Consider the following 27,865-nt stretch of genomic DNA (forward strand, 5'->3'; position numbering starts at 1 on the left):
CACCTTTCCTGTACATGTCATAGAAAGTATATTAATCACAGCTTCAAGCTGGTCTGTTTCTGAAGCCATAAGCACAATTCTTACTGCATTGAATTTATTGTCAGACATAAAAGGCTTCTTTTTCATTTTCCATCAAAACAGCATTTTCCTTTAGGCCAGTATTAAAAATACTAGATGATTTGCCTATTATAGGCTTCCCCCCTACAATGTGTTTCTTGTATTTTCTTTAGTGAAAAAATACTTATTCACTGCATTGTAATATAGATGGAGCTTGGGAAAGTGCTGAATTTGTTATGCAGTAAGACAAAAGCTGGAAACATTATTTTAAATGAATACATTATTCACCAAAGAATGTGGTTTTGAGTTAACTAAAACTAGTCAGGACTCCTGGTCAAATGTGGTAAGTCATTTCAGCAAAGAATCAGAACTTTATCAAAGTTAAAACATTGTTTGAAATGAAAGATTTAAATTTTTTCATTTTCAACTGATGGGACAAAGGGTAAATTTGCCTAAGTTTAATTGTAAAACTTGTTTAAAATTAAAATAAAAATCTAAAAGTGAAATGAAGCATTTTCTATGCTTCAAGAAGAGGGTTTGATGAACCTAAAAATCAAGTATTTGGGTGCCAGGTGCAGTATGTGGGTCCTTCTGGTGCACGCCACTTGCTGCCTGTGGGTCACTTCAAGACCCACAGGCAGCACCAGGGACTGATGATACAGCTCCAATAGGGCAGATGCAGCCAAAGACCATCTATTTGGCATTCTCTTTTTCAGGAGCCTGCATGGAACTCTAGGCCAGGTCACAAGTGATTGTCATCACTCCATTTCATGCTATAAAGAACATAGGAGCTTTCAGGCCTTACACTAATATATCAAAACATAGGGTATAATAAATTAAACACATACATTATTACTCTGATAGGAACATAGGAAAAGACTGCTCCCCCACCCAAAAAAAAAAAATATTTTCTCTTTATTTGCTGCTTCTACATAGCAAAAAGTCACTGTAAGCATCGTTGATGTTTCTGCATGAATACTGTTTAGCTTCTAAGACTGTTTTGCCTCACAAACTGATAGCCCTAGCATGAAATACTTAAAAGGAATGTTATTTTCTATTAGAATTTGAATTACTTGTATTTTCCCTAATTAAATTTTGAAAGAAGCAAGTAGCCACCCTACCAGCATTATACAGTGATCAGACAGGGGGATGGTAGGAATAATATAAAGGACCTACACAGAAAAAGAACTGCTTAAAAATAAGACTGAAAAGAAATAAAAGCTTTATTTATTTATTTATTTATTTATTGGGTGAGTGAGGCAAGGATTTTTTGCAATATTTTTTATTGGATCAACTGCATAGTTTGAAGAGGTGTTGGAAAAGATTTTGGGCATCAGGATTCCTTCCTCAGGTCTAAATGGTAGGGAGAGGCTGAGCTAGCTATCAGAGAAAAGACTCCAGGTCAATTTTAATTTACATCATAGAAAGAATGAAGAAAAGAGAATGAAGGAGTTCCTCATTCTTTCAAACCTATTCAAAGCCCTGGACCCAATCCTGCATGGCACCTCCATCTCAGCCAACCCAATTTCTCTGGAGAAATATCGACAATGAGAGATGAGAGCTTTCAGGACCATGCAAAACGCTGAGGTTTTTTGTTCCCTGACAAGTCTGCTCATCTTTTGATTCAGCCTGCTGTTCAGTTCTTAGCAACTTTCACACATGAATGAACAACGCTGGTAAGGATAAAAGTCTTTCTTTCTTCCACCTAAAATACCACATCCTAGGAATGGCAAATCAGGCTGTGTAAGTGCCATGTTGCTGCCTTTAGAGGATTTGTGCATTTGTGGCAAGTAGTGTGAAAATAATGCCTTTCTTGTTTTTATTATTTTCTAAACGTAATCCTTGCTGTAACACGCTGGCTCTCACCATAGAATATAATGCTATGTATGACTGATACTTCCCAACTGAGTAAAGATTGATTGCAGATATTCAACTGCATGACCTAAGCTCTTGCCTTATATGTTTTATTTAGGTTTTATAACACTTGGAGACACAGCTGGGCCTGGCAAAGTACTTCAATACTATAGAAGTCCCTGCTCCCAACAGCTGGGGAAGGACAAAGGTAAATGCTGACTGCAAATAGTGACAACCAGAAGAGAAATAGCCCACGGTAGGAGACAGATAAAGAGAAGAGCTTGTGCTCTATAGAAAAAGACTACTGGCATGTTCACAGATTCAAACATTTTCACAGGACTGAGAATTTTCTTATGAATAGAAAGATAGCACTTTTTAGTGGGCTGGATGCATTAGAACTTATATCCCCACTTCTCTCTTCCCCTGCACCTTTTTTGTGTGAAATACATTTATGCAGGAAGAATAAATTTTAATAGTTTGTAACTTGAACACTTGTAGCGGGAAATAAAAATGCTTTATTCACTGAACCACTGCTAGACAGTAACCCATTTAGATGTTGGTTTACTGTACTGAAATCTGAGAGGTGAAGAACTTTTTGCTCTTTCTACTGTGTAACTCCACAAATCCTTAAATCTGCCCACACAAATAGCTCCATAAAACTTTCAAAGGCAGATGCTACCCAGCCTTTAGACTATTCCTGCATGTGTAAAGGTCTCAAAAGTTAAAGAATGACTTTTACATGACATAAAATAGAAAAATTGGTTTTCATCTGCACTAGGTAAGCAAAACATTATGTGCTCGTTGTCCTGAAAGAAGCTCCTAGTTACAAGTTTCTGTACAGGCTAGTGAAGGGGCATGTGTACAGGATAATCAATGAAAGAAAAACAAAATAAAAATAAATAAAACAAAATAAAATAGAAAGACTCAAAAGTAGGGCTAATTACTTTGGCAGGGTGCTATGCTAATATAGCAATATTGTTTCCAGTGCCCTAGCTTGTTCAAAGCTACTTCTAATATCTCTATATGGCACTACATTGTGCCATGTAGGCATACACCAAGGCTAGGTACAGACATTCAAAAAGGCTGAGGCAGAATCCATCTAAGTTATGTGGTTTTCTGTAAGTGGCGTAGCTTAGACCTGAAAGCTAGAGACAGACATTACACATAAACCAGTTTAAGTGATCAGAAACTGATTTAAACCTGTAACAAAACAGATGTTAGTGCACATAAAACAGTTTGAAAATGGCTGAACCAGTTTGAGATAAATCTGGTTGAATGTAGTATCAGACTTACCTGATTTGGGTCAAACCAGTTTATGCAATGTCTGTCCCAGACCCCTTGCTGGTTTAACATAAACCAGACTTCCCCAGCATCCCAGCATGCTCTCTGGCCTGGGCAGGGCTCTCTGCTCCACAGCAGAGCCAGCCCCTCCCCTCTGCTCCCTTGCTGGAGCTCCAGCAGAGACTGCAGGCACAGCCAGGGTCTGCCTGGCTTCCCCCTGCTCTACCTTGCCCCCTTGCTGCTCAAGCAGGAATCCCCTGCTCCCTCCCATCTCCCACAGCACAGACTCCAGCCCCACAGACCCTAGGCATGTGGTATGCTAGCTAATAACGAGAAGTGTCTGTGTGTGTGTCTCTCCAATTTCACTGGGACAGGCAGACAGAGCAGTGACCGCTTAGGGCTTTTTGAAGCTAATCAACAGGTCAGCTGGTAAGCTGTTTAAGAAGAGCTCGAACTAATGGAGAGAGGCTATTGTTTTGCTGATGGGGTGATAAACACTGTTATCAGCCCCCTGCTGGCTTGCTCACCTGTCAGTTTGCTGCAGACAGTATAAAGAAGCAGGGAGGGAGATTGAAAAGCTCCATATCATCAACAGATGCATGCACTGCACACCCCCACTTTGCCTCAGAGTGCTAGCTGGGGGCTGGCTACACTCCCGTCCCTTAAGAAACCAGCTGGGAAAAGCCTGGGATGGTGCAGGCAGACCTCCCTAATCAGAGGTCCTGCCAGGGCCTGGCCATTTTCCACTTCAGCTCAGCACATTGGAAGGGAAGGAAATGCTGCTCTAGCATCCCCCGGCTTCTAGTCTGAGCCACCGCAGGCATGTGCCTGAACTTCCTCAATCCAGAGAGAATATCTGTCCAGTTACAAACTGGTTCAGCCTAGCCAGGTTAGACTAACCTGCAAAGATTGTATCAATTCAGGCTCAGGCTTTTTCAATGTCTGTCCCTAGCCAAAGTGAACAGAACACACATTTGTGAAGGGGTGAGGGGAGGGCAAAAGTTAGACCAGGTTCCGCCTTTTTTAAACCAGTCTGTGTGCGCCAAACTTCTGTTCTGTTATGGGTATAGACTGGTTTCAAATCACTCATACCAGTAAAAGTGTAACATCGGTACCTGGCCCAAAAGAACAGTCACCCTACCCTATGGGACCAGGCCTTCTCCCACATTTTCCATTCAGTTATTTTGTTCCTTCTTTTGTGTTATTCTGTGTGTCTCATCTGAATATGATTTACCCACTGGTACAATAGAGTTTAAGGGAGACCACAAGAGTCAATGCCCCAAGTCTAGGTCTCTTAAATTATACTGCCTCATCCTAGTGGTTCTGGGTGCCTGTACTTGAGCCAGCACTCTCTCAGAGAGTTGGCTATGCTACTTTCCCTGCACCCTTGAGAATCCATCCATTGGGTACATCCTACAAAGCACATCATGACCACACACTTCTGCCAACACCAAGCCCAGGAACAAGATGGTAAAACCATTCTGGGCTATGGCACTCTTGGCACTCTTCAACATATCTGAGACAGATCTCTAAAGCAGAGTATACCCCAGGATTAGCTCCAGCCTCTCATTTCTGGGTGTAAGGCATGCAGAACAAGAGTGGGTAGGTACAGGAAGCTTCTCAAGGGGGCCAGGGTAGCAACAAGATGTGCAAGAGAGTGTAAGTTTCTGAATGACTATTAAACCAAATTTTGAAATGCTGAAATGTCACATGAGCCAGAAGAATCAGCTCTCATCCAGCTTGATTCATTACCTGTGCAAAAAAAAAAAAAATTTGCCATGAATGATTGGTGCTTCCTGAGACTGGGGGGGCACAACATGGTAATGAATGGGGACCGCCCACAGCTGCCAGGGTCAGCGGTGAGGGGAGGGGGGTGTAGACGGCAACCACCCACAGAAGCCAGCAGTGGCTTCAGCAGTGGCCAATCTCAGAGGGGGCATGTGCCCCCCGCCTTTGCCCTCCTTATGTATTGCCTCTAGTTTTTGATACTTTTCACTCTTATTTTCACTCACTGGTCCTTAAGAACTCAAAAATAATGAGCTGGAATGTCATCCTTCTCTCTTATTCTGCAGAATCATAGTAGGGTTGGAGTGTTCTTGTAGCAGAGATGGTCCAGCAAATATAAGAGGCAAGGATTTTCTGTGATATCTTTTATTGAACCAACTGTATAGTTAGGAGAGTTGTTGGACAAGCTTTTGGGCATCAAGTACCCTTTTCAAGTCTACTTAAAGAATCAGATTCTGCTACCAACTAGATTGCCCATTCTACTTGTGACAGCCTAAACCAGAGGGATTAATAAGCAATAAACACGTGCTTCTTGGAGACATTTGGTATTTTCCCTAACGCTAATATAAAGCTTGTAAATTCATAACCCGCAAATGTAACTTGTCTGTCATAAGTTTAACCAAAATGATAAAACTAACTGTTTGTATTAATCGTAGAACTGACTGGGCCCCAAAGGTGAAGCTGTAGCTGCAAGATTAGCTGACCTAACAGTTTTGCTCAGGGTTCAGCCTTGAGGATAAAAACTGGATCCAACCACCTGGCACACACAGCACATTCCAGAAAAGCACGTCCCAAGAAAGCATATTCAGAGAAACCTAAAAGGGTTCGGCTTGGTAATGTTAATTTCAAACCTAAAGATGCTGCATTGTAATTTGCTTATTGGATAAACCCGAGTCTGGGTAGTAACCTTTTATGATAATTTTTAACAGCTTTCAAACCCATAGGGTAACAGCTATAGGGCAAGGTTGTGAGTGGCTCTAAAGCCAACAGATTAGCATAGGACTAGGTATAAAAAGCACGTGTGTCAGGTGACCAGCAGGAACAAGGAAACAAAACAGTCATTGCTGTTCCAAGCCCGGACTCTGGACTCCCGGTGTGAGTGAGGATCGGATCCTAATCAAGGGAACTTCCCTGGTAATCCGTCCGACAGCGTCGATCGGGGACACCTGACTTCGCTGGAATCTCTTGGCACGTACCTGGCATGGAGGGACTATTGATAAGTTGCCAACCCATGTCTGTCTATCTGTTGTTTTGAACAGCCCAGTGGCTGATACCCTCGCAGTGCCCAGTTGGCTTGCAACAGAATTGATCCATCTATCTGTTGTTATTATTTACTATTAGCTCTTTAATACTGCATTATCTGTTTATCGCATTTATCTTTCTGTTAACTGTTAACTCGATCCAAAACTGAACCGAACAGCCCAGTGGCTGATACCTTCACAGCGCCCAGTTGGCCTGAGACAGAACTGATACACTCACAGTGCCCTGCTGGTCTGTGACACTACTGCACTACATTTGTCTAATAATAGCTCTTCGCTCTTCATTCATAACCTTCCTCCATCCTTCTAAGTACATTCTTTGCATTTACATGGAGGCTTTCCTCTGATGTATACCTCAGCATGCACCTGCCTCTTTCACATGATGCCTAAAAGCTCCTCCAACAGCTCTCCCATCTATATAGTTGATCCAATAAAGAGTACAAAAAAATTCCTTATCTTGTGGCAGAACTCCAAACTATGAATTGATATGCACTGGAATAACAACTTAGCACTCTTCAACATATCTGAGACAGATTTCAACTAGGGATGTGATTTTCTAATTAACTAATTACATCATTAAAAGCTCTATTGAGGACCCTTCCCATTTCAGAATAGCTATCCTTGTAAAAAGAGCCTTCATATCAGTATGAGTGTATCCATACAAGTGTTTATATTGCTTTAACTATAATGGTAATACTCCCTCTACTCCAAGTAAAAATGCAGTTCCAAATGTAGGGCCAAATTCTGCCTCATTTATATCTGCTAGCCCCACTGAGTTCCACAATAGTAGTCATGGTAGGCAGCTTGCATTGTGCTAGTAGTAAATATTAAGGGAGGAAGCATTCATAAGTCTTATCCCCATGATATGCAGCTATATCACTTATGGCCAAGATTTTGCTAAAGCTGAACAATGGTTCCTCCCACGCACATACCCTTTCTTTCCTTCCTGAACCCATAACTTATTTCCCTCAAAGCTCTCAATGTTTTCCTATTGTACTTAAACTTCTCATGGCTACTTTCCAACCCAGATTTTGTTGCTTCTGCAGGTTCGAACAAAATTATTTGAGTGTATTTGAGTCATAAGCACTGCAAAAAAATTTGGCCTTTTTTTCTTAAAGGTGACACTTTTTTTGTACTCCACTAACAAAGAAGCACATTTTGAATATTTAGTGACTAGTCTCCATTAAGGACAAGTATCCCACATGCCAGGAATAGTATTCTATTTCTATATTTATTTTGGAAACGCAGATTAGATTTCCATGGATAGCAGAATGAAAATATAAAATTATCTGTAAATAAGAACATGGGATAAAGTTCTGGATCCACTAAAGTCACTGGCCAACCTCTCAACAGGGAGTTTCAAAAGGGTTGGATTTTTTTCCACCTGCTAATAGCTTATCTGTGAATCAACTGCAGTCCCTTTCCCCCTTTAGGGTTCGGTAAACAAGATGTTATTTATTTTTTAAATAAAATCTTTATCATCCATTTGTGAAAGTCATAATGAATTCAGTGTCAACTTCTACCCCTCCCCCCCCCCAGGATCAAAAGGAATTCTGTAAGACTGGGTTCCATATTTGTAAAAAATGGCTACAATACTTCTAATGGCCCAATCCCAGCAAAGGACTGAGTTCCCTTAACACAGCTTCTATTGCTGTCACTAAAACACATGTAGCAGGATCAAGCCCTAAGTATCTAAAAAGTCCCCACCCGCACCCCCATGTCACCTTAGAAATATCCACCTATGCTATTCTTCAACCACAGTTCCTTTGGCTATAGGAAATGTAACATTTTGTCAAGTTTTTCACTTGACACTTTGCATTGTTCGTGTCAGTCACGTTGTATTGCCTAATGTGAAGCGACATGGGCAGCACCAAGCCAGAATCACTTGTCACACACTGATGCATCTGCAGGGAGATTTTTTTGAGGACTGGAATTTTCTTAAATGCAGAGGTTAAAGCAATGGTGGCTTAACGGTAAGCTTTTTCACACATTTTTCTCTTTCCTTATTGGGAAGCAGATGTTGCACTGCAGCAGAATTTTTTAAAATTATTCCTGAGTCGTTAGCATCGAGGCCTTGAAATACATTCTCCTATCAATTCTATATTTTTTGTGAATACAGCACTCTATTAATTCACTTTTATTTAGATTTATAAAAATGCAAAAAAGGGCATCTCTCCACATGCTCAAGGCACCATGATATAAAGCTTACCTAACCTACTGTAAATACATTAAGCATTTCACAATTTAAGACCTTTTAAGTCAGAGACTGTCATGTACGCAGATCTACGCAGCACCCAGAACAATGCAACTCTGACCAAGATGGAGACAGGGCATTAACAACAACAGTCACCCACCATGCTTACTTAATGCTGGAGTCTCTTCAACAATGTTGAATATCTTGTACATCAACACCAACTCTAACAAAAAGCACCCATACAATTTGTTTTAAATCAACCCAGTGAATTATATTCACAAATAATCTTTTAAAAAAACATAAGAAAGAAAACAGCCAGAGATTATAGCTTCTGATTAATTAGCCTGACCTTATTTGATTCCTTATGAGCTACACACTGACATTTGGTCAACTGCCCTAATTTGCATTTGGCTGTAGAGTCTTAGCATAACAAGATTATAAATACTTGTCTAATAATAAATAGCCCAAAGAAAAATATTGACATCATTTCACATTGTGGATTTAGAATTACTTAAGATTTCTAGGAAGCAAGTCTTAGAATAGACCAGAAACAGTCGAGTCACTATATTGACAATAACCCAAAACTCTGTGATGCTCCTTGATTTTACAGCAAGGTGACACTGGGTGTATGTGTGCACACAGGTGTATGCATGAGAGAATACTTTTTCTGAAAAATGCAGTTTCAGTTGACCCCAAACTAACCAAATTCAGGTTGAGAGGAGGAAATAGCTTCAGACCAGGGCAGTCCAACTGGAAGCCCATTGGCTACATGCAGCCCACAAGGGATTAGCTTGTGAACCTAAGACTCCCAACTGGACACTGTTCCCCCCTCATCAGTGCAACTGCAGCAGCAGCAGCCAGAGAATCTGGGTTCCCCCTCCCTCTGGCTTCTGCTTCCTACCCTGCCCTTCCTTCTGTGATGCCAAGGAAAGCCAAGGAGTGGGGTGGTGATGTGGCACAGTGCAGCAGAGTAACCTGCAGGGAACTAAAGGTGGAGCTGGGGCAGCAGACAGGGGGTGGTGGGGAGAAGAAAGTGTCCACATGCCTGTTGCAGCAGGAGGGGAAGTACTCACATGCCTAGTGTAACTGGGGAGGGGGGGAGCAGTGGGAGAAGGCAAGTGCCCGCATGCCCAGTGCAGCATGAAAACATCTGGGGAAACCATGGCCTGTGCTGGTGAAACCACGGCCTCCCTTAGCAGAGAGTGTAGCCTCTAAATGATACGAAGCTGGGCAGCCCTGGCTTCAGGCAAATAAAACACAAATGAAAGGATTCTGAAAAATACTGAAATGATTCCCACTTTTCTAAAATATATGGTGGTGGTCCCTCATTCCTCATACAGTATACCCAGGGACAAGGACCTTCCTGTTTTATTCTGTATATGATGCTTCAGAATTCAATGGATCAAGGACTTGAATCTAGGTGCTTCACCAGCTACACAAGTGCCCTAAACACCAAGTTACACAACCCTTCCTGCACTCTCTACAAAACATTGTCTAAGATATGGACTAATTAATCATGTATTTAAGATGGAGTTGTTTCAACAGCTGAATTTAAAAGACTCAAGCCAGAAAACCCTATGGTATTCCCTATGGTTAAAGGATGTCCTGGCTTACACATTATATTAAAATGTGAGATGGATGTGACCACAGGGCCCTCTTAAGAAGATTGAAGCATCTGCTGGAATTATGTAGTACAACTTTTTGTCATTTGATTTCTTCAGCTTGCAACTGAAGTTATCAGCGTCATGCATTTAATCATGTTACAGCTTCTTACAGGGCCTCTTAACTTTTTAGTGTTTGCAGGAAAACTTCTGTTGTTGCTAACAATATTGGAAGGGCATTTAAAAGAACAAGAACACCAAAATATCTCAGACAACACACTATGCTGTGCCAGGATAATAGTAACATATGAACCTTTACTATTTAATCATGCCACTTGATATTTAGGTTTCATGTAACAGCAACAAAAAATATGAATGTTTGTCCTGATCCTCAACTTTTTCAGGGTCTTCCTCAGGTTTTAACTTTTATCTGCAATTATTTAGAACTCTGTTAACACAACCTGTCAAGTATCAGGCAATCAGTTCACTTCAGCAACAGTGTGCTCTTGTTGCAAAAAAGGCCAATATACTGGGTTGTATTAACAGAAGTATCATTTGCAAGGGAAGTGATTCTGATGCTCTGTCCAGTTTTGGGCCCCACACTTTGAGAAGGATCAGAGGACTGAGCAGGGATTTTATAACAGCCTTCAAATACCTGAAAGGTGATTATAGAGAGGATGCACATGGGCTTTTCTCCATGACCATAGGAGACAGGACAAGAATCAATAGCCTCAAACTGCAGCAGAGGAAATTTAAATTGGATATTTAGGTGGAACGTTTTGACTATGAGGGTAGCCAAGCATTGGAACAGGCTCCCTACAGAAGTGGTGGAATCTTCATCCCTTAAAATGTTCAATGGCACCTTGGACACTTGGCTCGGATGGTTTACTCCTTGGCAGGATGATCCTGCCTTGAGCAGGGAGCTGGACTAGACGACTTTGTGAGGTCCCTTCCAGTCCTACTTTCCTATTATTCTAATTATCTGGACATCAAAAAATGCCCTGTCATAAAGTGCTAGAGTACAGCAGGTAGATTGAGCAATAGGGGTCTGAAACTAGTGTATACAGCAATGTAAATGTAAGAGAGAGACTAAAATTCTGTGCGTTACAATTTTAGATGCCTGAACTCTCCCTGGCAGTCATGAAGAGTTTGGGAAAATGCTTTGAGTCCTGATAATACTCTCTGGGCCTTATTCTTCCCAGTATTAAGAGATATGTGAAGTTATTTTACCTCTGGAAAGTTGGTATAAAATACTACCAATATAAGTTAGTGGCACTTTGCAACCACCTTGCATTCATCTACTGAATCAGCACTCACTCAGTCCAACTTGTTCACACGAAGGGTATACCTCTACTGACATTATTAAATAAATTAGCTAATGAACTTGAGCTGGCTAACATATTGGTACATGCTATATCTGAACACTCCAAAAATATTTGTTCTGGACCCAATGATTTGAAGTCTACTTTAGAGTTCAGGTAATTTATTGGGTGCCCAGATTAGCATGTATAAATATATTGGTTAGCTCAAATTACTTGGCCAGTTTGTTAACTGGCAGAATTATGCCTACACATTCAGGTAAAATGTCTAACCCAAGGTTTTAAACCATGTTAGTTACAACATGTTGGCCTATTCTTAACAAACACTGAGACATATCTGACTTATGTTTTCCTTTATTTGGAATAAAATATGTTTTACTTCATCTGTGGAAAACAAAACAATAGCAGTTAGGCGTATGAAGCTACATACTCTTCATTTGTGAACAGTTTGAGAAAAACAGAATCTGGCCATCCCATTAACGAAATGAAAATTATACAGGCAAAATTCCAGCACTGCTGAATAATTGAATCCAGATTTGTTCATTATAGTAACCTTCTGGGAACTATACTGCAGATCCATGACACCAACAGCTTTAACAGGGACAAAAATGTGAATTTGACAGATAGGTTTAGGATTTTTCAACCCAAAACTGTATTTAGACGTTAAGTACAAAGCTGCACTTTATGTATTTCTTATACAGAAATGTAAAATGGCTTACTGTATGCTACATAAATATTGGAGAAAATATGATGCATGTATCTAACAGCATGCACACATGAGTGTACTTATCCACTTCGGATTTTCAACCTGAAATTAACATGCACTTATCTCCAAACACAGGTGTTTGAAAATACAGACTGTCTAAGACTGATTGAAGAGGCACCATTTGCATTTTCAACCCATACCTCCATTTCTGTCCTACTCTTTAGCCTCTCTGGTGTTCCTATTATATAAGTTTGATTTCTCATTTATCTCCTTATCTTCCATGCCTTTATCATTGGGACACCCTTCTAAAAATCTGTCAAGCATCAATTCTCACTTCAGTCAAATCACTTCCCTATGTTCGTTTTTCAGTACCATGAATAGAAACTATGTTTATACTTTAAAATACTTGGAACTCAGTACATTTAGTTATTAAGATGAGTAACCACACATCCTCTATAATTTATCTCCTTTCTTCCTCCTTTTTCTGGGATTAAAGCCTGGACCATTTGAAAGCAATGGCAAAACTCCCATTGACTTCCATGGAACCATGATATCATCCCTCATGTTTTATACCCTCACTTGTATGTATAATCCATTATGAAGACTGAAGACTTTAAGACAGTGATGACTCAATTTTTCTGTGAAACACCAGGCAGACAAGGTTCTTGGGTAAATCTGATATCTTTTATTAGACCAGCTAAAATAGTTAGAAAAATTCTTTGCAAGCTGCCCCCACCTGGTCTTGTATAGGCACAGCCTTCGAGTGCACACCCGGCTGTGGCTGAGGAGTATGTCCCCAGGACCTGGGTGTTAGGTCACGTTCCATCCCAAGGGAGACCCTGAAACTTGCCTGCCATGACTTGGTCTTCTTTTCTTCAGTGGTGGGGCTCCTTCTTGTGGATTCTCATGGACCGGGTGCTGCCCTCTGTGGGTGCTCTTGGGGCCCCACCTCCCCTACACCCCAGCCCTCAGGACCGCTGGATGATAAGTCACTGGCCTGTCCCTTTTTGTGTCCTCATCTGTCCCCTTCTCGCCTTGTCCATCCCTGGATGACTCATCTGCCCCGGATGACTGTGAGACATGGGATCATCTTGGTCCCTGTGTTTGAGCTCCCTCTGAGGCTCCTGCAATGCCGCCTCAGTCTCTCTTCTTGACCCAGGGTCCCTTAGAAGGTCCTTCCCTGGTTCGGGCTCTGTGTGTCCTCCAAAATAAAGTAAAACAAAAGAAAGAACCAAAGGATAATTGGGGTCCAGGCCTCTGCCCATCCCACTCACAGGTCCGGCATCTGTGGTCCTTGAGATCCCTCGATACCATCCTTCCTTGGCCCAGCTGCCCTGCCGAGTCAGGTGAGAGAACTTCTTAATGTGGTTGAGACCCCTCTGGCAGGTCTCCATCCTGCCCCTTCCAGAGCTGTCAGCTCTGCTGACTTGCAGCTCGGGGACTAGCTTTGCCCTTGGGTTTCCTTGCTGCTCCCCCTGCTATTTCTCCACAACTGGCTTTTCAATCTACTGGGTGGCAGTTTTTTCTGATATAATCTGCTGGCACAGCTCCAAGCCGGCAATAAAAGCCCTTCTTGGCGTAGCTCTGCTTTTCCTAGGGGTGGTGAGTATGCGCTCTTTTCAGGGCTTTCTATCTCTTTTTCTGGGTGGGTTGACCCTGCCTCAGGTCGCACTGCAGGAGGCGATTCCAGTGGCTCCACTTTTGTCTCCCTGGGACACTAGCTTTCAGGTACAAATGTTATACAAATAGATTTTTTTCCTATTGCTTTTAATTTTATATATTTTCTTGAGTTTTGTATTGCCTTAAGAAACTCCATTTTGTATTGTCCTGTAGCTTAACATAAGTGTTAGACCTTTGTATGCTGTATGTGTGAGAGAATGGGTGAGAGTGTGTCTGTGGAAAAGAAAAACATCAGCTGGCAACTGACTGAAGAATGCAGACAGATAAAAGACCAAAACAAGAAGAATCTACCCCAGAACAGTGAGAGAACAACGGCAATCAACCTTCACAGAAAAACAGTGATAACACAGCAAAGCCCAGAGGACTGGGTGAATTGACAAGGCTATAAAAGATGGGGTGAGACATATCGATTTTGGGTCTTGTTCTGCATATCATCCTGAAGCATCAGTTCATCTGACAAGAGCAGGAGCCCGGCTTCTACTCGTGATCAACTTGGCTGGCCACTAAGTTGATCTGAGCATTGATAAGACCGGTCATGTATACCAGCACAGAACAGAAATTGGGGAATTAATGTGGTGTGTGTGTGTGTATTAAGCACTTAATCAATAAACGCAGCACTTTCCCTTATCCCCCCTTATAAGGTCTCACTCGTGATTTGAGCAATTGGCACTTTGTGTAACACAGACACCCTTCTTCAGGCAGAGGAAGCATCTGCAGTTGTTTTGTGCTCTCCTGGATATGAAAGAAGCCAATATGCAAGCATGCAAGTCAGTGAAAATGCATTCTTACATACTAACTTCTATCCCATCCAGGAGAGCAGATGGGAATAACTGCAGATGCTCCCTCTGCCTGAAGAAAGGTGTTTGTACCCAAAAGCTTGCAAAGAAGAATTTTTCATAGATTTCATAGATATCATAGACATTAGGGCTGGAAGGGACCTCGCGAGATCATCGGGTCCAGCCCCCTACCCAAGGGACAGGAAGTCGCTGGGGTCAGATTGCCCCAGCAAGATAAGCATCCAAGCATTTCTTAATGATATCCACAGTAGGTGCTTGCACCACTTCGGAGGGAAATCTATTCCACACTCTGGAGATTCAGATGGTAAAGAAGTTTTTCCTTATGTCCAGTCTAAAACAGTGTTCCAGGAGTTTGTGACCATTCAACCTTGTCTTCCCTTGGATGCTGTGGTGAACAGACGTTCTCCCAGTTCCTGATGAACACCTCTTATATACTTATAGGCTGCCACCAAGCCACCCCTGAGCCTTCACTTCTCCAGGCTGAAAAGTCCCATGCTTCTCAGCCTCTCCTCACAAGGCCTGTTCTCTTGACCAGTAATTATATGCATGGCTCTCCTCTGGACTCTCTCAAGCTTCTCCATATCCTTTCTATAGTGTGGAGACCAGAACTGAATGCAGTAGTCTAGCTGCAGCCTCACCAAGGCTGAGTAAAGTGAGAGGATGACTTCTTCAGTCTTACTTGAGATGTGTTGGTAGACGCAAGCCAGAGTTTTATTTGCTTTGCTGGCTGCAACATCGCATTGGTGGCACATGTACATCTAGTGGTCAATCACGACCCCCAAGTCTCTTTCAATTGTGGTGCTAGTGAGCGTAGCACTGGTGAGCCTATAAGTGTGATGTGGGGTTTTTCTCCCAAGGTGGAGCACCTTGCATTTCTCTATGTTGAAAATTATCAGGTTTTGATCCATCCACTTTGTGAGCCTATCCAAGTCAGCCTGAATCCCCAACCTATCCTCTAGCATGATGCACTTCCCATAATTTGGTGTCACCTGCAAACTTGGCCAGTCTGCTGCTGACACCCAAATCTAGATCATTTATGAATCTATTAAAGAGTACTGGTCTGAATACTGAGCCCTGGAGGACACCACTGGTTACAATGTGCCATGTTGACTCAGTTCCATTGACTATCACTCTCTGGGTCCGACCATGGAGCCAGTTCTCCAGCTATTGGACTGTAAGGTTGTCAAGGCCACGGTTCCCCAACTTACCATAAGGACATCATGGGAGACCAAGTCAAAGGCTTTTTTGAAATCTAAATATATGACATCAACCTCTTCTCTCTTGTCCAGGTGACACACCACCTGGTCATAGAAGGAAATGAGGTTAGTTGGGCAAGACCTACCTGCAACAAAGACATGTTGGCTATCTCTAAGAATGTTGCCTTCCACTAGTCTGTTGTTGATGGTTTCTTTGATGATTTTTTCCAAGATATTTCCAGGGACTGAGTTCAAACTGACTGGCCTGTAGTTCCCTGGATCTTCCTTCCTTTCTTGAAAATAGACACCACATTGGCCCTCTTCCAATCTTCAGGAACCTCTCCTGAGCACCACAAGTTCTCAAATATCCTTGCCGTTGGTCGTGTTATGATGTCAGCCAATTCTTTTAATGCTCTTGGGTGCATTCCATCTGGGCCAGCTGAATTGTGGATGTCCAGCCACTCTAGTTGTTCCCTCACAAGATCTTCACCAAATTAGAGGCATATGCTTGCCCTTACCCTGGTAGTCCTGCATCCTGTCTGGCAGGGTGATCCCCTTGGGCTGCTGGAAAAGCAATGCAAAATAATCTTTGAGGAGATTAGCTTTTTCCTGGGTATTGGTTGTTAGCTGCTCCACTTGGTTCAGCAAGGGTCTAATGTTGCCCTTTTTTTTATAATGACTTCCCATATATTTGAAGAAGGACTTCTTATTGTCCTTAATTTCCATAGCCAGTTTGAGTTTGATGTCAGCCTTGGCTTTTCTGGTCCACTCCCTATAGGTGCGGGCTAATGCTACATAATCCTCCTTAGTGGTAGTTCCCAACTTCTATCCCTTATAAGCCTCTCTTTTCAGATTCAGGTGGTCCATGAGTTCCCTAGTGAGCCAAGGGCATCTCCCAGCCCTTTTGTCACCTTTCCTAAGGCCAGAATAGACTTCCCTTGTGCTTTTAGGATCACATCCTTCAGGAGCGACCACTCATCATGGACTCCTCTCCCTGTCAGATCATGGTCTCTCAGGGCCTCAACAACCAACCTCTTGAGCTTGGGACAGTCAGCTTTCCTAAAGTCAAGGATTTCTGCATTGCTGACTGATTTGCCAGCTTCGCAACAGATAGAGCAAGCGATCAACTCGTGATCACTGTCACCAAGCTTCCCTTTGATCCTCAGGTCATTAACTAGATCAACTCCTTTGGCCAGTACCAGATCCAGCAGTGCCTTACCTCTTGTTGACCCATTGACTTCTTGAGTCAAATAGAGCTCATCAATGCAAGTGAGGAAGCTTCGCAACCAATCAGATTTGGCTGAACATTCTTCCCATGAAATGTCAGGGTTGTTGAAGTTGCCCATGACTACCATGCACCAAGAGTGTGCAGCCTCTGCCAGTTCCCTAGTGAATTCATGATCAAGCTCTTCCTGCTGGCTAGGAGGTCTGTAATAGACTCCTACAGTTATATTCCCTTCACCATGTTCTCCCCGTATTCTAACCCAGAGGGTCTCAAGTCTCCCTCCTTGGGTGTCAATCTCTGCTTGTAGGGAAGTATACTGCTCCTTCACATAGAGAGATACACCCCCACCCTTCCTTGCAACACGATCCTTCCTATACAAGGTATAGCCATCAATACCCTGTCATCCAGTCATAGGTGGAATCCCACCAGGTCTCTGTTTTCCCTATGAGATCATATTCATTTTTGCGATCAGGGCCAGTTCCTCCTGTTTGTTCCTCATGCTCCTGGCATTTGTGTACAGGCAGACAAGCCTGCCATCAGAAACATGGGCTTCCCTGTCCTCTTAGAAGAGTCCCATCCTTTGGATGAGGTAGGAGTGAGTTCCTTTGTGTTACCTGACCTGATGATTCTGTGGTTGTCACTTCCAGGGCTTGCACTAGTAATTGTCTGCCCATCAAGCACTAGTAATTGTTTGCCTGTCTCAATAAAGTCTGTCAAGCAGGTCAGCCTTTCTGGCAGAGAAGAGCTTCTTTCCCATCACAGTGAAGTGGAGGCCATCCCTTCCCAACAAATTGCTGCCTCTCTCTCTGAAGCGCAGACTATGATTGAAGAAGCCGAAGCTCTCACAATGGCACCAATGCCGCAGTCTTCTGTTGACTTCTTCAATACATTTCTTCCCTCCTGTGCCCATGACCATAACCAGAAGGATAAAAGAAAAAACTACCTGAACCCCCAACCCCCTGAGCACAGCCCCAGAGCCCTGGAGTCACTCATAACCTGGCCAGGATTGCTCTGAGCTCTGTCATTCATGCCCACATGGATGAGGAGATTGGGGTAGTGGTCGGAGGGCCAAATGAGTTTAGGAATCCTCTCTGCATGTCCTGGATATGGGCCCCTGAGAGGCAGCAGACCTCATGGGCCAGGGGGTCAGGGTGGCATATCGCTCTCTCTGTCCCTCTCAGGAGGGAGTCACCCACCATGACCACCTTGTGTTTTCTTAGGGGTGGCAGCTAGCTGCCTACCCTCATCCAGAGCTGGTGCTTCTGCTATATTTTCAAACTATATTAGTTGGTCTAATAAAAAATATTAGATTTACCCAAAGAACCTTGTCTGCCTATGTCAGGGGTGGATAAAATAGGCCCATGGAGGGGCTTTAATTGACCCAGACCGGGTCCCATGGTCCCACCTGGCTGAGGCACTGCCCAGCTGTAACACGTTCTGCCACCCTCTGGGCACAGAGTGGGGCTGGGGCAGCTCCGCAGTGGGACTGTCTTTCTAGGCAACCTGAGTGGCAGTGGCTCCTTCTAGCTACTGCTGCCACTGGCCCCAGCCCCTCAGTACTGGTGAGGACCAGCGCATGCAGCCCTGACCCCATGTGCTCTGTCTGCTCCAGGCTCACCTGCCCAGGCTCAGCAGTGGCAGCACAGGAGATAAACTGCTGCTCAGTTTGGGGTAAAAGCAGCCCCTACCCCTCACCACCACCAGCGCTTCCTAGTGCAGCTGCCTGGAGCCTACGCAAGGCTGCCCTGCATCTATGCTGCATCACCACCATCTCTGGGCTGCCCCATGGAGCAGCAGTGGCAGCACGGAGCAGGCATGGGGCAGCCTGGTGCAGGCAATTATTTTGGCTGGTGGGCCACTTAACTAGTTTTGGTGACCTGTTGAGGGCTGCAAGTGTGGCCCTGCCCCTTGACAAGTGCCCCACCCCCTGGTCACCATCTTGGGACCAGAAGTCCCACCACTAACTTCTGACCTTTGCCAACAGAAGTCCCTCCCCTTGCCCTTGGAAATACTCCTTTTGGGAAGTGGGTTTGCCATCTTGGAACTGGGGGAAAAAAAAATTATATACTAAAAATCAAATGCGTGTAATATATTTTAATTTTATTTAAAAAAATATTTTTGTCCTGATCTGTGTGTGTTTGCACTGTATATGTAGAAGTAATTCCATAATAGCTCAAAATGAAGTCTTACTCTTGTATATTGTGGGGACTGTGGAGGGGTGTGGAAGGATATGGGTGGGTGGGTGGGTGGGTAAGGGGTTTGGGGGGGGTTGTGGGTGTGTGTGTGTGAATGTGAGGTGTGGGTGAGGCTGTGGGGGTATGTGTGGATGTATATGGGTGAGTATGGGGTTTGTGGGGGGCTGTGGGGTGTGTGGAGGGGGAGGGTGGCTAGGGATTTGTGTGTGGGTCCGTATGTGGTGGGGAGATTTTCTAGTTAGAACAGTTTTTGGATGCCAAGTAACTACTCCTAACTTACTACTTACCTTTTGTGTTAGGTTATATCCATTGAACACCATGGAATGGAATGTTTATTCAGGCCATCAACAAGATAAAGAACCACTGCCTGTGGTATCTATGTAGAGGAACTGATCCTATTGAGACCTGCACAAAGGCACCCTTACTGTCTGTGTAGAGCCTAGATGAAGTCAGTGGGACTTTATACAGGTCCAAGGTTATTTATGCACAGTTCTCAACACAGAACAAAAACCTAAATTTGTAGTTCTGATGCCAACCATGTTATTTTTTTCTGATGAAATACAAGGTTAGAAGCATTATATCATCAAAACACTCCCATTGATTCCACTTGTCCTGTAGACAGATTATCTAGCTACTAAAAATGGCATAGAACAGCTTTTGTGGGTGTGATATAGATTGTGTTGCCATTTGTTACACATGCTGTTGCTTTATACATTGAAAGGCTGGAGTTCTTGAATTAGCCAAGATGTTTAGCTTTTGTGCTTATGTAACTGAATGCAATGCTTACTGAAATTTAGTATTTTTCCAATTCAGTTGAGTACCCACAAAGACAACATTTACACTGTAACAAAGTAAACAACATTTTCAAAACACTGAAAGTTCACTAAATTCTTTGTTTTAATTTTTAAAATCTTTTTCACTTAAAGCAAGTGGTAGGCTTGGGATGGTGAGAGTCACATGAGTAAGGTAAATTTCTCCTTAGGTTTAATCCATTGCATTTATCAGAGGGAGGAGAGAAGCTATATAATGAAGGGTAAAAAGAACAAAAGAAAATTAATTTTAAAAAGAGCTACTCCGAGTCCAGATTTTTTAAGGTCTCACTATTCTGGATGTGGCAGAACATTCAGTCTATAATCATTAGGTGTTTCAACAAATAAAAACTACTTTGTTAATAATATTAAAGGTATAATATTGCCTATATTGTATGTCCAAACCTGAAATGAGAGATTCCCTTGAGTACAGAAGACAAGTCTGAACCATCTCATGTGTAAGAAACAGAAATGTTCATTTTCAATTTACTTACAAACTGGATTACTGCCATGAAAATAGCATCTCTTCTTGCTAGTGAGCAACAGTGCTACTCAACTAAGCACTTTCAATTAACTGCCAATAATAAACCACAGGAAATCCCCAGGTCATGAAGAATGGGCAATGCTGTTTGCAAACTGTGCTGCAAGAATTTTTTTCAGATGACAACTGGGATCGTTCATTTAAATTTGTGCAAACTCCATGTAATTATGCCTTAGATGTTGGGTTAACTGGAGGATAAAACAGTGGAAGAGAAAATCCACAACTCTCCTTTCATCTCTTCTTCAATGTGAGTTTCTATGGAAGGTTTTATCTTTTTGATGGGATCAAGTGTGAATCTTCCAGTTCCAAGTAAGACACAATTCCTGATGAAGGCATGACTTCAGTGGAAAATTGACCTTAGTTAGCTGTTCAAGATTTTGCAGTGATACCAATTTTGGAGCTCTGCAAGATTATTCCAGCTTCAACCTCTGGCAGTCCTTCTGGAGTCGAGAGCCCTTCGCCCCTATTTTTACTGGCACTGTAACGGAGTTGTAATGTGGTACTGATATACAACCAGGTGGTTCAGACTTCTAAATTAAATTTCATCTCCAATATACATAATGAACAATTAATACTCATGCTTCACAATTAATTTAGGTATACAGTAGCCCTCTGCTTTTTACAGTGGCAGTTGTGTTCCAACTCAATTGGGACACTCCCTAAATTTATCCTCTAATAGTTTACTTAATTTTATTTTTGTATTCCACATTCTTGATAACAGCAAACTAATTTCTATAACTCTGTTTGATGAAAATGTGCTGATGGAACTCATATTTCACTTCATTGACTATAATGAGCTATTTCATCAAACTGTCCATATGACACTATTATAGAGAAAATGATAAATTTACTAATTTATTCACTTGGAATTCTATTTGAAATTAAAAAAGGAAAAGAAAAGAGCTATGAAGTGAGGTACATTAGACTGCTGTCAAATGATATGTCAGGGTCTACATGAAACAAAAGCACTGACTACCGTTACACTTAATGGAGTGTAAACATTAAGTATGTGTTGATTAATTATTAGCTTTGCTGAAACTCAGCAGAACAAATACATGCTTTGTAATGCAGGCTTCCACTTATAAGTACTTTTAATCTCTCCTTACTTGTATCATGTGGCACTGCTGCCATTCTAAATCATAGTTTCATTTATTCACCTCTACAAGGCCTATCCATTCTAGGCTTATTGATTTGGACAAGGTCAGCAGGTAGAAACCAGGTTTTTCTTTTTACTCAGCCTTCCCTGTAATACTTCATACCCTCTCCATACATGTTAAGGAACCTACCCCACACCACCAACAACCCTACCTATCCCCTCCCCTTTTTTCCCCATCCATTATCTTTTACTAGAAGATATCTGCTAATATATTGTAGTAGTGGTAACAATGTTTTGGAGAATAAATAGAAGTCAAGCATGAGCCTGAACCCTGAATATATAGTCATTCTGTCACGTAACCTACATTAATGATTTTAACTAGCTGTCCTCAACTAAACTTTTGAATTTTGTTTTATTATTTGAGAAGTCAGAACCCCATCATTTTGGAACCCAGCCACATACTTCTTGAGAAAGTTCCAAGGAAGTAGCTTTGATGGTAAAGTTTTCTTCTTCTTTTTCATTTTATTTTTACCATACAAGTCTTTTCCCCACTTGCAGTCTTTAGACCTGCCATTTTTCACTCACTCTAAGTTGGTTCATTATAGGGAAGATTTTGATGAATGTGGGGCAGGAAGCATTGAACCAATTCTCAATAGAGTCACAGAATCATAGTGAAGTAGGGCTGGAAGGGACCTCCAGAGGTCATCTCGTCCAACCCCCTGCCTGAGGCAGGATCATCCCTATCCAAACCATCCCATACAACCATAATCTTCAAGTCAGCCGGCCCTGACAATCTTCACCCCAGGGTACTCAAGGAGCTGGCGAGCATCATAGCCCAGCCTCTAGCACGGATCTTTGAAAACTCTTGGCGCTCTGGTGTAGTGCCCGAAGACTGGAAGAAGGCCAATGTGGTGCCTATCTGCAAGAAAGGGAGGAAACTGGATCTGGCTAACTATAGGCCCATCAGCCTGACTTCTATCCCAGGGAAGATCTTAGAAAAGTTTATTAAAGAGGCCATCCTTAATGGACTGGCTGCCGCCAACATCTTAAGGGATAGCCAGCACGGGTTTGTTGCGGGTAGGTCTTGCTTGACCAATCTCATTTCCTTCTACGACCAGGTGACCTATCACCTGGACAAGGGAGAAGAGATTGATGTCATATATCTTGACTTCAAAAAAGCCTTCGATCTGGTGTCCCATGATCACCTCTTGGAGAAACTGGCCAATTGTCGCCTTGGGTCCTCCACGATCCACTGGCTGGAAAATTGGTTCCGTGGTTGGACCCAGAGGGGAGTAATTGATGGAAGTCACTCATCATGGGGTTCCCCAAGGCTCTGTCCTTGGACCCATACTGTTCAACATCTTCATTAATGATGTGGACACTGGAGTCAGAAGCGGACTGGCCAAGTTTGCCGATGACACCAAACTTTGGGGCAAAGCATCCACACCAGAAGACAGGCGGGTGATCCAGGCTGACCTGGACAGGCTCAGCAAGTGGGCGGATGAGAATCTGATGGTGTTCAACGCCGATAAATGCAAAGTTCTCCACCTTGGGAAGAAAAACCTCCAGCATCCTTATAGGCTCAGCAGTGCTATGTTGGCTAGCACTAAGGAAGAAAGAGACTTGGGGGTCATCATTGACCACAAGATGAACATGAGCCTGCAGTGCGATGCTGCAGCTAGTAAAGCGACCAAAACGCTGGCTTGCATCCATAGATGCTTCTCAAGCAAATCCCGGGACGTCATTCTCCCCTTGTACTCAGCCTTAGTGAGGCCGCAGCTGGAGTACTGCATCCAGTTTTAGGCTCCACAATTCAAAAAGGACGTGGAGAAGCTTGAGAGAGTCCAGAGAAGAGCCACGCGCATGATCAGAGGTCAGGGAAGCAGACCCTATGATGACAGGCTGAGAGCCCTGGGGCTCTTTAGCCTGGAAAAGCGCAGGCTCAGGGGTGATCTGATGGCCACCTACAAGTTTATCAGGGGTGACCACCAGTATCTGGGGGAATGTTTGTTCACCAGAGCGCCCCAAGGGATGACGACTAGGTTGAATGGTCATAAACTACTGCAAGACCGTTTCAGGCTGGACATAAGGAAGAATTTCTTTACTGTCCGAGCCCCCAAGGTCTGGAACAGCCTGCCACCGGAGGTGGTTCAAGCGCCTACATTGAACACCTTCAAGAGCAAACTGGATGCTTATCTTCCTGGGATCCTATGACCCCAGCTGACTTCCTGCCCTTTGGGCAGGGGGCTGGACTCGATGATCTTCCGAGGTCCCTTCCAGCCCTAAGGTCTATGAAATCTATGAAATCTAAATTCTACATAAGACTGCCGTCAACCCTGACACAACACAGACCTAACACCCTAACCTGCCACAGGTAAAACATAGGAACCACAGCAGACATGTTCTGCTTCTATAAAATGTCAATATACACTCAAGAGTTCCTGGGTAGAGGGCCACAAGCCCCCACTACAGAAGAAGACAAAAACCCTCGCAGTCCATACCAATCTGAACATGGGGTAAAATTCCTTCCTGACCCCAAATATGGTGATCAGTCGGACCCTGAGCAGAAAGGAAGACACTCCAGGCAGGAACCTCTGGCTTTGGTCCCAGCAGGAGCATTGGTGCACCCCAGCAAAGTCCCCAGTCTTGGCTGCGGCAGGCACCCAACGCCACTGAGAAGGCTTAAAGACGCTACGACATGTATAGCAGAAAGCAAGAGAAGGGGGCAACCAGCAGAGCCCAGAAGCAACTTCCAGCCATTGGGCCACATCCTCCTCTCTTCAGCAAGAGAGAAAAGGTGCTTTTCCTCTCCTTCATGGTAGCCATTTAAGTATTTGAGGACTGTTACCATGTCCCCTCTTAAGCAACTTTCCTGAAAGTTGAACATGCCTCGCTCCTTCAGCTTCTCCTTGTTGGCTTGCTGTCCAAGCCTTTTATCATCTTTGTTGCCTGCCTCTAGACCCTCTCTAACTTCTACATGCCCTTTTTAAAATGTGGAGCCCAGAACTGCACACAGTACTCCAGATGAGGCCTAATCAGTGCTGAGTAGAGAGGCACCATGACCTCACATGTCTTGCACCTAATGTTTCTGTTGGTGCATCCCAAAACTGCATTCATCTTTTGAGCAGTTGGCCCACACTGCAGACTCATATTGAGTCTGTGGTCTACCAAGACTCCCAAGTCCTTTTCCATATTGCTGCCATTCCACCAGGTGTCACCAATTTTATATTTGTGTTTTTTGATTATTCTTCTTGAGGAGGAATAATCAAAAACAGATTTGCACTTTGCATTTGTAAGTTCTCCAAAGTAATATCTGAAGAAATGAATATCCTGTAAATAGCATCAAAAAGCTTGAAAAGAGAAGAGTCAAACAGGGCCATCTAATAAATGGTCCAATTGCTGGATCTATATGCTTTTCAAAAAATAAAAAAGGCTACTAATTTGCTTTGGGTGAAATATTAAAAAAATCTAAGTGAGTAAGGTACATAGTTCATACTGGTGCTTGGATAATGTCACTACTGTTTGACACTCTCTGTAAGTAATCAGTTCCAGTTCTTAAGAACCTTCAGATTTAGAACATTTCTTCAAATATCGAGCCTATAATTTCCCTTTTTGTAAGTTAAGCCTGTTGATTCTTGTCCTATCACCTGTGGGCACAAAGAAAAATTGAGCTTTTTACAACCTTTTTTGTGTTTGAAGACTTATCAAATCTTCTTTGCTCCAGACTATATAATACCCATTCTTCCAACTTTTCCTTGTACGTCATGTTTTCTAGACTTATAATCCTTTTTCTTTTTTTCTCTGAACTGTTCCAGGTGACTCACCAGTAAATCTAGATGAGGGAATCTAGAAAGTTTGGCAACTGAATCCAGTTTGTATATGCTTATCCAAAATCTCTCTGAAAATTTTCACAAGCATCTGGAAATCTGGTAACAGACCCCACCGTGAGATTTCTGGCACTTTAGCTCTAAGCACCACAGGAAGTGCCTGAAAATGGCTTAGTACAATATTTGGTTGTTCTTGTCCCATCTAGAATTTGAACATTTCAAGACTGCAGTTTATATTTTTTATTTGTACTGCAAATACTAAATAAAGGGCACCAATTAGGGATTAGAATCCCACTATTTAGTCACATGTATTAAAGAGAAAGTCCCTCCCCCATACAGCTTGCATCTCAAAAGTTTTACTTAAAAATAGCAAAGATGTAAAACAAGAGGTGGCTACCAATTTGTCAAAACACTTTGCCACTCTCTAATTAAGATATAACAATATCAACCCTGAGCACATCAAAATTCAGCACAGTCTGCTTTTGTAAAAGTCCAATAAATATTTTTTTTCTTAAATCCCTGTCCCAGAATTTGACATGAAAGATTTATGTATGACTTCAGTAAACAGACCACATAATTATCTGAACACAATGCCATCAATAACCACTATACAGATCATAAGCACTTGTATATTTGAGTTCTTTTCTTTCAGAGTACAGAAATGTGGGTAGGATTTTCATAGGCATGAAAAAATGAGTATTTTCATCAATACTCTTTTGCATCAGCAGCTCTCAGCTTCTGAAGTTGGGGCCATCTCAGTATTCACTGGGTCAGCTCCCTCACGGTCTAATTTTCCTTTTAAATGCTCCCTGTTTATCACAAAACTCATAGGCACAATCTGACTCAAAATGTACACTGATTGGGCAAGTCCAGATGAGCATGTATGTGCAGTATGCAGTGCCCCAGACCTGTCTGTGGCACCACACACACGCAGGTGTTCACCACACTGCAAATTTGGAGCATGGCAGGGGTCGGGTTCCACACTGGGAGATCTCAGTGTCAGAAAAAACACTAGAAAAAAAGTGGGACTGAGCATGTAGAGGGAGTGTGCACTGCCCAAAACCAGAACCTGGCCAGCCAGAGCCAAACTTCTGATGGCTAGGCTCTATGCACTGGATTGTTGCTGTTGCTGGAGTCCCAGGTGGCCCCCAGAACCTGAGGTAAAGCTGCTGAGACAAGCCCAGATGCTGGCTCCAGCCTCCCCTACCCAACTTGGGGCAACCTGCTGCACAACACAGCATGCATGTTCAGGCATTTCCCAGGGACAAGTAATGTTACCAGATTTGCCTATCGCCTTGGGGTGCGCTCATTTATTAGGGGTATGTTAGGGGGTCTCTGTATTTCTTTCAATGTGCTACTTGTGTCACTTGTGTTTCTATATGGAGCTCTATCTCTGGCTTCTGCAAGTCCTCACCCCCAGTGGACCTACCTTGCAGGGTTCAGTTTCAATGGCATTGGGTTCCTCCAGCCACCGAATCAACTGAACATACACACATGCACACAGGTTAACAGAGCACATCTGAGACAGGCCAGGTTACTCAGCACTTCCAGCTGACACCCTCATGTAACCTGAACTCAGCACAGGAACAGAGTACATCTGAGCTATGCTGGGTCAACCAGCATTAAAACAGGCTGTCACCCTCATATGCCCTGGCTCAGCACTTCCCAATCTCTTGTCCTAATTGTCCTGGTAGTAACTCCCTTGATGAGCAAACCCCACAGCATTTTTGGGCTTTACAGGGATCTTTGGCTTAAGTAAAAGAAGCATTGCTGCAGAGGAAATGGGGAGGTTGAGAAGGAAGAGTAGAGGTTCAGAGAAAGTATGGCAACCAGCCTGACCATAAAAGTTATTTTATTGCCAGGTATATACAAGGAGAGAAACAAACAAAGAAGTTACAGTACTATACGGTTTCGATTGGATATTTGGGGAAGTCTAGCTCAAATTTGATCAGCAAAGGTCAGGTTTAGAAAGCTGTGCTGAGACACAGAGAGAGAGAGAGAAGAGTTGGGATCTCACCACTCAGCGAAGCTTTAACCGGTCGTGGTTCCTAGGTGTTTGCTGGAGCTTGCAGAAAGGCAGAGCACTCAGCACGATCAAAGGTGTTCCAGGCAGGGAAGTGGAACTGGTGCAGTCTTTGTATCCAAGCACCAGAACACAAACTTGAGCGGGGGGAAGTCTTTTGAGAGTCAGACAGGCTGGGTGCTGCACCAGGGTTCTCCAGGAACACAAAGCTGACAGGTAACAGTAACAGTGGCACAACTATGTAGCACTGCTATTTGTTCCCAGGGAAATGCACATGCATGCTCATCCGGATATGCCCACTGTGGGCAAATTCATACCTATATTGCATCAGCTACCACCATTGGCGATGTGTTGGTGAAAACATTGGAGGGGCATGTGCTGACAGATTTCCATGCTGACACTGGGGCACAGGGCTCCAGC

General features: G+C 43.1%; 1 long non-coding RNA gene across 1 annotated transcript in view; it reads right to left on the reverse strand.

Annotated features, from left to right (window-relative positions):
* Positions 1-27,865, reverse strand: part of LOC106739562 (uncharacterized) — a 136,315-nt gene that overhangs the window by 71,325 nt on the left and 37,125 nt on the right. The window lies entirely within an intron of this gene.

The sequence above is a fragment of the Alligator mississippiensis genome, chromosome 5 (genome assembly GCF_030867095.1).
Source record: "Alligator mississippiensis isolate rAllMis1 chromosome 5, rAllMis1, whole genome shotgun sequence".
NCBI lineage: Eukaryota > Metazoa > Chordata > Crocodylia > Alligatoridae > Alligator > Alligator mississippiensis.